Raw genomic sequence first — 11,276 nt, 5'->3', positions numbered from 1 at the left:
TTGTACCTGATTCTCTTAAAAGCAAAACACTTATATTTGAAGAGAATTAGATAAACATTTCAACGTGCTTTGTGATCATCAAAATCAAGAATAACACTCGAATATACCAAACTTTCACCCAGGGTCACCAAATTGCCCGACCGAATCCGCTTCTGGCTCGAGTCGACCGACAACGAAGGGTAAGGGTCCAATTCAGCTAAAAGGTTTACATTCATGCACAACTAACATTTAATGACAGAAACATTAAAAATTTCACATTTCATCTAGGTCGAATGCGATAAAGTACACATCACCTAACAAAAATTCATTTATAACAAACATTTATCATTTAATCAAATATCCACAACAAATCATATAGTTCATGGAAACATAACAAACAAAGAACACTCACCTATTTACGCAAAATAACGTTCAAAGTATCTTTCCGGATAACATCCTGTGACAGCCCCACTTTCCCCTGAGGCGAACCAAAGGGGTTAACGGACTGCTTGCCCAACTCTCGCCAGGATTAACGGTTCAGTTCACGTCGATCTAATACGTTTCGGAACATACAAACGCGCGTAACAAGTCAAAATTACAAAATAAAAAAAATGAAAATCGGAGCCGGCCATGAATAGTATCGGCCACGTCAAAATCCGGCCAAACATCACGTAAACATACACATCTTGAAATTCAGCATTTACAAACCAAAATGGCATACAAAATTATCCCATAAGTTTATACATGTACGGTTTGCCAAATCAAAAGAGAAACGGATCCAAAAGTGCATCTAGGGTTTCAATCAATGAGCCATACAAAAGACATGTACATTTAGCTCAATTCGGCAACCAACTATCAAATCCAGTCCAAAAGTATTTATTTTCCTGTAAGGAAAACAAAAGAAACAGAGTGAGTTTACGCCCAGTGGTATACTATCACATAATCAACCAAGTCATATAGGCATAAAGCGGTCAAGAAAGAAATAAACCAAGATCATACATTAACAAGATGGTAAAAGGACGACGGCTCTCAAGAGCCGCTTTCCTCGCTCGTATACTTGATCGGACTTCATTGACCCTCCGTCAATGTTTACAAAGTAACCAACCGTAGGCTCCACTTTACTTCCATTCCTTCCACCCAACATACCCCTACCGGGCCCGAACTCCAAATAGTAGCAATTTGGTAATACTCGAGTATATCGGAATCAAGAGTCTCACTACTACAAGATTCCATATAACAGTCCCCATGGCTCGTCGACCTTCACGACCAAGCCCTCGCTGGCTCGATTCAATCGACTACCAATGGGGTTGAACTCAGTAGTACAGTAAAGGTCGTTGGATACTCATCCAAACGACACCAACACCAGTTTTCCATGAACATTTCCAGTATCACAGCGAAACAGTAGACAGTCATAAATAATATCAAAGGGGGTGAGGGCGATCAAGTACACCCTCACTTCAATCAATTTCAATGGACAATTAAGCCTTCAAGGCATCACATTCACATATAGCAAAGTCACATGGTAAACAAACAAGTGAGTAGTACACTCACCAATCAAGCAAATGATATTTCATGCACTTCCGCTTAAGAGTGTCTTGCACCACCGTCACGTCCTAACATGGTCAAATAAGCACAATAAGACTTGATTACAAGTCATAACCAATTCTAAATACTCTCAAAATAAGATTCCATAAGAATATATAAGCATTAGGGTAAACCAGGAAAATCCAGAAATGGAATTAAACTTCAATCCAAAAAAAATAGTTTTTGATATCATTTTGCGGTTTTGGTACCAATGGCACTATGATTATCGGATGGTGGTGTAAGATACACCATTTCGAAGCTAAGAGATAGGGCTACAATATTACAGAAGGTCACTCAGTCCAGTTCATAGCACAACTAGGTAAAAAATGCAAGATACTAAACTAGAACCGCAGAAACAGGTGGACAAACCACATTCTGGTTAACGAACTATAATTCAGGCTACCTAAATCCAAATCAAGTGATTCCAAAGCCATCCGAAAGCTAAGACATCAGGCTACATTTCCTCAGAAGACCTCAACAACCAGTTCAGAAGTATTCCCAGCCACAATAACGAATTACAGAAGCAATTCTCAAGTTCGGGTGAAACCAGGGTAGCAGGGGTATTTTGGTCTTTTTCACAGGCTACGCTACTCCGATTAGCCTGAAATTTTGCAGAAAACTCGAAAATATCATTCCCTACAACTTTTATGTTTTAACCCAAGGCCAATTCAGCCTCTAACTATGATGAACAGTACCAGCAGAATGAAGGAAAATGAAACCCTAACTTTCCAATTTTTCTTCCAAAATAGAAATTTCCTACAATTAACCACTTTTTCCACCTTCTAGCTTCCTTAAATATCATTCCCAATCATCATACATGACCACATAATAATAATCATATGAAAATAGAAAAATCACCAATAATTATAAAACTTCATCAATTCAACCAAAAATCAAGATATAATCCACAATTTTACATCTTAGACTACCACAAATCATGGATTACACATCATTAGGTGGAGGAGAGAGGTTCCTTCACAACTCACCTTAGCAACACAAGAGAGAGAGCAACTAGTCACCTTAGCTTTCCAAACAATTTCACCAAACACCTCACAAACACTAAGTGTAGAGGTTTTATGGAACAAATGCAAGATCAAATGGTTGATTAGTTGAATTTGAGCAAGATGGAGGCAAGAATTTGAAGAGCTTTTCCCTTTCTCTTTGCTTGAAGTAGCCAGCCAAGATGAGGAGAAAAATGGTGAATTTTTGGTAATTTTTTTGATTTATTTGGTCAATTGGTAAGAAAATGAATAGTGGTCATAAAGTACAACCAACCTTATGGTGACACTTGTCACCCTATTTAATGCATACATACCTCTTTGTTTCCTCTCACACCAATCCATATAACAACCTCTAATTATCTCATAACACCTGGTAATTTAAACCCAATATCCAAAACTTAATCTAGTTGGCCGAATTTTTCCGAACTTTTCGCACTAGTGGGTCCCACGTCCGGTATACGCTCTTAATTTCTCAAAACCTAACCGATACTACAAAAATCATCTAAAAACTATATTTACTCATAAAATTGTCAGGAAAATTTTCCTAATAAAGAAAATGCAGAAAACATGCCATTAACGAGAAAAACCCTAGGAAAAAAAATGAGAAAATTACGGTTCTCACACACCCTCAATCACCAAGGAAGCCTAATATAATCAAAAGAACACATTATGCTTTAACCATCAAAGTTTAAGTGATTCAAAGAAAATCCAAATACTTACTAGTACAATATATACATATGAGTTTTAAAGTGAAAAGAGTACATTTAGATCAAAGGATATGAGTAACTAAGGGTTTTCCAAACCAAACATAAAACTATACTCAAAAAGGTTTTTAGAAAATTTCATCAGAAAATAAATGAACAGTGCCACGTCAGAATACGGCCGGATATGAAAAGACAATTGTGTTCAAATTTTCGTAAAGCTCTTCGTTTGGTCCGAAACTAACTCATATGCAAAGAAATAACGTATCACAAGCGTTTTGAGTAAAATCATATGAAAAGAAAGATAAACAAACCCTAAATTCACACCTAAAGTCTCGTTTGATAAAATTGATTTTGCGGCCGAGAAACCCTATGCAACTCTTCTTTGTTTCGGAAAGAAAATGAATAAATATTTCAAGTTCAAAACTTGACATTTGTAACTAAGTATCATGCTTAAAATGGTTGTCACATTCACCATGCGGAAAAGTATAAGTTCAAATGGAATCTAGCTCAAATAACACCACTAAAGTGGACCTAAGTAAGTCTAAGAAAAGTAAGTCCAACGCATCCCCAAATCACATTTCAAATCTCACTTTTACTTATTCAAATTTCAAGAAAATAAACGGACAGCATTTTCCCTTAATTTCTTCACTTTCCATCCTACAATCAAACACCAAATCTCATCCCAATTCAACCACAATTTCGCATACAAATTATAGGCGATAAAACACCTTTCGGCATAACAACCACAATTGAAGCTACATTTATATGATTGAAACAAATCTTATGGCATTTCGAAGCCAAGACATATACCTACATTCCTTATGAAGGCCTCCAAAGTCAAATCATGGATTTTCATGGTCAAAAATGGAATTCCTCACGAAAACAGAAATCTGTGTGCGAAACAGGGCTCATGGGCAGTCAAGGGTATTTCAGTCATTTCACATGTTACAGTGCTCAGATAGAGCTGAAATTTTGTAGGCAGCTAGTTAACAATATTTTCTACAACTTTCATGTTTTAACCTAAGCCTGATCCGGCCTCTAACATGCACGAATAAAGCCGGTCAGAGCAGGGCAAATTGGAACCCTAAAACTGAAATTTCCGCACGAAACTGAAATTTTTTGCAAACAACCACAACTAACATATAAAAACTTCATTTCACACCATATCAAGTTCACACCATATCAAGCCATCATTCATGGCCAACCAATAACTATCATATAAAATCAGAAAAATCACCAATAAAATCTGAAATTTAATTAACTCTACCTCAAACCACAAAATCTTCCATAAAATAGCATATTTAGCCACTACAAACTACTAATTGACCATTATTAGGAACAAAAGTGAGTTTCCAAGCAAAATACCTTGACACCTCAAGAAAGGTAGTAGCTTAGGAGTTTCTCCTCCAAATCAACTCCACCAATACCTTGAAACTCCCTTAGCAAGTCACTTTGGTGGACAAATTCAAGATTTAATCGGTTGGATTTCAAGATTTAAGCAAGAAATGGAAGAAGTAGTTGAAGCTTTCTTTTCTTTCTCTCCTTGACAGGTTTGGCCAAGAGGTTGGAAATGAAGATGGTTTCTTGGTCAAAATTGGGGTTTTAGTAAAGGTAAGAAAGTTAGGCAAATCCACCATCCAATCGGGTCGCGAAACATGGCACTTTTAATGGTTCAAGCTTATCTTCTTTCTTCCAATGGTTAATCTATCTAGATAACCTCTAATTATCTCCTAACACCTTGTAAAATAATATTCCTCAGTACGAAACTTAACCTAGTCGTCCAAAATTTTATCGCACTAACCGCACTAGTGGATCCCACGTCCTTAATACACTTCCAAATTGACCCGAACTAACTTATACTAGAAAAATGATTTAAAACTGTACTTGCTTATAAAAATGCATAGAAACTTTAATATTTTAAAAGTAAGTATAAAAATGTAGGCAAAAATAAAATAATGCCTAGAAAATGTGAAAATTTTCGGGTTCTCACACTCTCTCTCCCTTAAGAAATTTCGTCCTCGAAATTTTTACCTTCAGATGACTCAAGAGCTTGTTGGTTGTCCAAGGCATATACCTTTGCCAGTACTTTTGCTCGATTCCCTTTTTCATTCACTTGTTTCGGTTTGGTTCCATCCAGTGGTTGAGCACTATTCCCCCTGGGCTGATTCAACGGGCAACTACTAATTTGGTGATCGCTACTCCCACAAATCAAACATTTTTGCCCTTTTTCCCCCAAAGTCCGCTAATTGCAGACTGCTCAAAACCTCTGCTTCGATTCCTCAATTCCTAGCTTTGTTTCCTCAAGGTCTACACCAGCTATCCCTCCCATTTTCCTTGCTTTTCTCTTCTTGATTATGATCAGCAGATGATGGAGTTAACCGAATTTCTCTCCCTCACTCTTAGTTCCACTCCCTCAGTTTGTTTTAGAAGGAAAGAAAGAAAGACAACTGTCTAGTTCGCTGTTCTCTACTACAGTCGGTGAATTGATATGGCCAACAAATTTTTCTTCTTATACTCATTTAGTTCTCTACTTAGAAGACTTTAGGATCAGAAGAAAGTTATTCTACTCGGTGGTCAATGTTTCCAGTCGGTGGTACACTCTTCTAAGATGCTCCTACTCAAGCCAAACTCCAATGTTTCTTTCTCTCGGTTTCTGCTAAAAAACAAATCCTGATGCTTATTTTTGTTGGTTGCATGGTTGATTGTTGAAGCTTTAGGGCTAAATTGGTCTTTTAGCTTTGGTTTATTTACTGGTTAAGGATTTGTTATTCTATCAACTTCAAATATTGCCCAAAACTTTAGTTTGTTCCAATTTACATACCCCTACAAGAATTTTTTTCTACACCATTCTAGGATATTTCTTTATTTTCAATTTATAAGAAATCAATTAAACACTTAATTTAATTAATTGTATAATATATGTATTATTTCTAATAACAAAATAAATAAAATAAATTCAAAGTATACATATAAATTCTCAAGTTCTCACATAACATAAATTAAATGATTCAGAATAAAATGCCTATAAAGAGCCAATACTTTACTCATATAATGGATGAAAACCATAAAGAATTTGTGACAGACCCACTTTCCCCTAAGGCGTACCAAAGGGTTAGCGGACTGCCTGCCCAACTCTCACCAGGACTACAAAGACAGTTATACACGATCTAAGACGTACCGAAGTAAAATAGCGCACTTACACAATTCAAAATTTCAAAGCGAAAATGAAGACGAAAATTGGAACCGCAAATGAATAGTGACTGCCACGTCACCATCCAGCCAGACTCTAATCAAATACAGATAATGTGATATAGCTCAGGAGAAAAATATTTCCAAACCAAATAGGATACATGAGCATGGTTAAATAGTTTTATACATATACGTTTGAAATTTACCAATCAAAAGGAAAATATTTGGATCAAGGTACATTTAGGGTTTTCCATCTTCCAAGGAGCTATACAAAAGGGGTATTTATACAAGCTCACTACATTCTTCAAAATGATCATTGGTACAAAAGATGGTTCCCTGCAAGGAAAAACAAGGATAACAGAACGGGGTGAGCTAGACGCTCATTGAGGTATGAAAAGTATAAACAGTAGAAACAGTAGAACTCATAAGAAATTTCTCTTAAGGCACATATGCACGTCAAATACGAAAAATGAATAAACACCATAAGGCAAAGGATGCAAGTGGCTCTCAGGAGCCAAATCCCCGTTGCAATACTTGATCCAATCTCGTTGACCCTCCGTCAATGTTCAAATAAAGAAACCAGTCCAGTAGAACACCACTTTAATGCCAAAATCCCATTCACCAAACATACCCCGTACCGGGCCCGAACGCCAAACAGGAACAGGAATGGTAATACTCGAGTATACCAGAATCAAGAGTCTCAATATCCAAAGATTTCCCAGGAACAGGTACCCATGGATTGTCAATTATCTCGAGCAATCTCGAGCAAGCCCTTGCTAGCTCGATTTAATTAACTCCCCATGAGGTTGAGCTCAAGTTTAACAGGAAGATTGTTGGACACACTTCCAAACGATCTCATAACAAGTGCAAGTAACAAGTTCAAGTACATAACAAGTATAAGTAATAGATTCTAGTTCATTCAGTACAGGCAAGAGAACGAGTGTGATAAAATACACCCTCTTCTCATACAAAATAAACAGTCGGGAAAGACATTCAAATAGCAATTTTGCAAGTAGAGATAACCAGTTTAGCAATAATTCAGGGGAGTGGTGCACTCACCAGTTCAAACAAGGATAATTTCAAAAGTTTCCTTCCCAAGTGTGGCTTTACTCGCCGGCACCTCCTAGAACAATCAAGGGCAAACACTAAAGACTTGACTCCAAGACCTAGTAAATGAAATTCGCAAGTGAAAAGAGTCATATGCCTATCCAAAAGAGCCATTAATGCAAAGCAAATAGGCGGCTTCGGAGTGAAAAGGTAACAATTGGTCTTAAAAGCATGAACAACCTCAAAGCCCTACCTACAATGATTGACCAACTCCAAATTTGAAGTAGAAAATGAAAGTAAGATTAATACTAGGAAAATAGGATTTTCCAGTTTTGCGCAACCCTATGTGAAAAATCATATCTCAAGTTTTGTAAGTCCAAAATTAATAAAAGTTTATACCGTTGGAAAATACATTCAAAAGCATGAACAACCTCAAAGCCCTACCTACAATGATTGACCAACTCCAAATTTGAAGTAGAAAATGAAAGTAAGATTAATACTAGGAAAATAGGATTTTCTAGTTTTGCGCAACCCTATGTGAAAAATCATATCTCAAGTTTTGTAAGTCCAAAATTAATAAAATTTTATACCGTTGGAAAATACATTCAAAAGGCTATAACTTTCCAGAAAACACCATTGTAAGATTCAGAACATAAGTCAGTCAAATTCAAGTTTCAAGTTGCTGCTTTATCCAGTGGAAGACAGAACTGGTACAATATTTCAGTCAACTTTGAAAAATCACCATAAATTACACAGATAGAAACAGGGTCTCATATTTATATGGTTTATAGCCCTATGAATCTAGTTTAAAAGACAACAAACGGAACTAAATTCCGATTTTCCTACATCAAGATATAGTAGATTCCCCAAGACTGCTCAAGGGTCCTATGAAAATTTCAGCAGCACTTCCCCTAGATTTCCGTACTTTACCATGCTACCATCAACCACCAAATTTCATAACAAACAATCACCATTGCCCATACAAATCATAGTCTATAAAATACCCTTAAGATAAAACCAATTGGTAGCTCTAAAACTACCCCCAATCATGGTCAAATTAAAACCCTAAAGCTGAAATTTACACATCAAAGCTGGAATTTCTTTAGGCAAAGTTAACTAGCACCTAGACACAAGCTTTTCCATATATCAAAGCTAATAAATCATGATCAACCCTTAAGCTTCACAAGTGAGCAGAATTTTTCAATATAAAACTGAAATTTACCATACCTCTACTAAAAACCATGAACTTAGCCACAAAACTACACATTTAACCTCTCTAAACCACTAATTGACAATTATCAAGAGTAGAAGGAAATTTCTAGGGAATTTACCTTGAAACTTGAAGAAAAATGATAGCTTAGAGGTTTTCCTACAAGGATCACTCCACTACAAGCTTTAATCCTTCTTAACAAACAACTTTTATGGAGTAGTTTGTGATTTGGTTGGTTGAATCCTCAAGAATGAGCAAGAAAACGGAGTTGGAGTTGAAGGCTTTCTTTTTGTTTTTCTGTGACCCCCCCACTTCTCCCAAGGGCGAATCCGAGAGTATCGGCGGGACGCCTGCCTAGCACGCGCCAAGACTCGAAATTTCAAAACAATAAAACAAGATAAACCAAAAGAGTACTATTCACAATATATCCAACTCCAAAAGAGTTCTATTTACATTCTCAAAAGGTGCTATTCAGACCACTATATTAAATTATGATAACAACCAGCAGAAAGTAGACCCAAAGGAGGGTCCTTATACAAACCACCAATACAAAAAGAAACATCTTAGTTGTCTGGCTATTACAAACCAAGCCTAACTATTTTAGTGCTAGTGCCAAAAGTTCCCCGCGTCGGCCCTGTTAAGGAAAACAAAGGGAAAGGGGTAAGCTATATGTTTAATAAGTAAACAGGGGGTAGAAATGTAAATTTCACATTACAATAAACAATTACGTCACAAAAATGTCAAATAAAAAATATATAAATAACAACACAAGTAAGGATACGGGTTGGCTCTAAAGCCACGTCATGGTCCAAGTGTGACCTCCTGTCGACACTCCGTCGACCACAAATAAGGTCCGTAGAACTCCACTTGTACTCCTACCTAGCACCTTATCACCCTCACTGGCCAGTCACCTCACAAACTTGCTCGAGCGAACGAAACGAAATTGAACTTGCTTCGCAAGTTCGGTTCACAAACTTGGTTCACAGAACCACAAACTTGGTGACCTTAAGACTAGGTTGGACTGGCTTCGACCAAACCCAGCCGGCTCGAATAGTCCGTCTAGTTCTTGAGATCGGGCCCACAACTTCATCATAATTCACAAATTTCACAAAAGTCACCCCGAGCTACAAGCTCAAGGGGTTTAGTCCCAACGCAAGTCATATACATATATCATGTACAATTATATGCATATATTAGGGTTTAGGTCGAGTGCGATAAAGTACACCTCGCTTAAGTACCCTTACATCCATATCAAAACACATAGGCAACTTATACAAATGAACGGCCTGAATACTTACACAAAGATCAAGTATAGCAAAAATGTGAAGATCAAGTCACGTATCCCAGCTAGTAGGCCCCACTGGCACCGTCTAACCCGTCACCGTCTGAAATAAAAGATTGCATCACAATATATCACAAACAGTTACTAACATGCATAACTCAAGTAAAACGGCAAAATCGGCACATGCATGTGCGAAAACGGCATACGGAAACGGAGACGGACACGGAAATGGAAACAGGCAGATTTAGCACTAAGAACTGTTTAGGTCAAATTTTAGGCTACGGGTGTTGGATCGAAGTGAATGAGGTACCGTTACAAAGCTAAGAAGAAGGGCTACAACTTACATGTAGACACCTCAAGCCAGATCTCAATGGAACTAGGACAAAAATGCATAAAACAGTTCCAGCCATTTCATTTCGGGTTACCAAATAGGCCCTGTTTGAAAGACCATAACTCACGACTCAGAAATCAAAATCAAGAAATTCCAGAGGCGTTAGAAATATTATTTATAAGGCTATAACTTTTGTGTTTTGACCAAAAGCTGAATCAATACAGAGCATAGGGAAAAATGGGTCCAAATTTCCTGTCAGAACTGTCCAAATTCAAAGGCAGTTCTGACAACCGATCTTGTTTTGGTCATAACTGAAGCTACAGAACTCAGATTTGGATGTACTTTATACTGTCTCAAAGCTAAGACCAAGATATACATTTCTTGTGAAGGGATCAATGCCCAATTCGCACGTTATCCAGGCAAACCAAGCATGGCAAGAGGCCAAATTTGAAAACGTAACACAATCCAGTGTTCCAAACAGGAGTGAGTGTTTTGGCTATAACTCGGGCTACACTGATCCATTTGACCTGATATTTTTCAGAAACATTAAGGACTTAAGAGGCTACAACTTTTATATTTTGAGAAACTTCTGAATCAGCATGCAGCATAAAGAAAAATAGAACTCAAGTTTGGATTTGTGGACTGCCCTGTTTCCAGTTTTGCCGGTTTTTGAACTTTGCAAACACATGGTCCATTGCTACAATTCTTATACAAGTTTTCTAACCAATTTCATACCAAACAATACTACCTATACCAGATTCTAAAAGACCTACCAATGGTCCAAAATTTCTTCCCCAAATTACCACAAAAATTACCAAACACCAACCACAATCTAGAATCCAATTTCACTAGTTTTTCACTCACTTCAAAAACCCTAACCAACTAAACCCTAGCCAAGTTAAACTAACTTCTATTTATATTAGGGTTTCATAACCATACCTGATTTTAT

The sequence above is a fragment of the Coffea arabica genome, chromosome 1c, assembly GCF_036785885.1.
Source record: "Coffea arabica cultivar ET-39 chromosome 1c, Coffea Arabica ET-39 HiFi, whole genome shotgun sequence".
In the NCBI taxonomy this organism is placed as follows: Eukaryota; Viridiplantae; Streptophyta; class Magnoliopsida; order Gentianales; family Rubiaceae; genus Coffea; species Coffea arabica.
The sequence above is the reverse complement of the archived record's forward strand: the minus strand, read 5'-3'. Positions refer to the sequence as shown.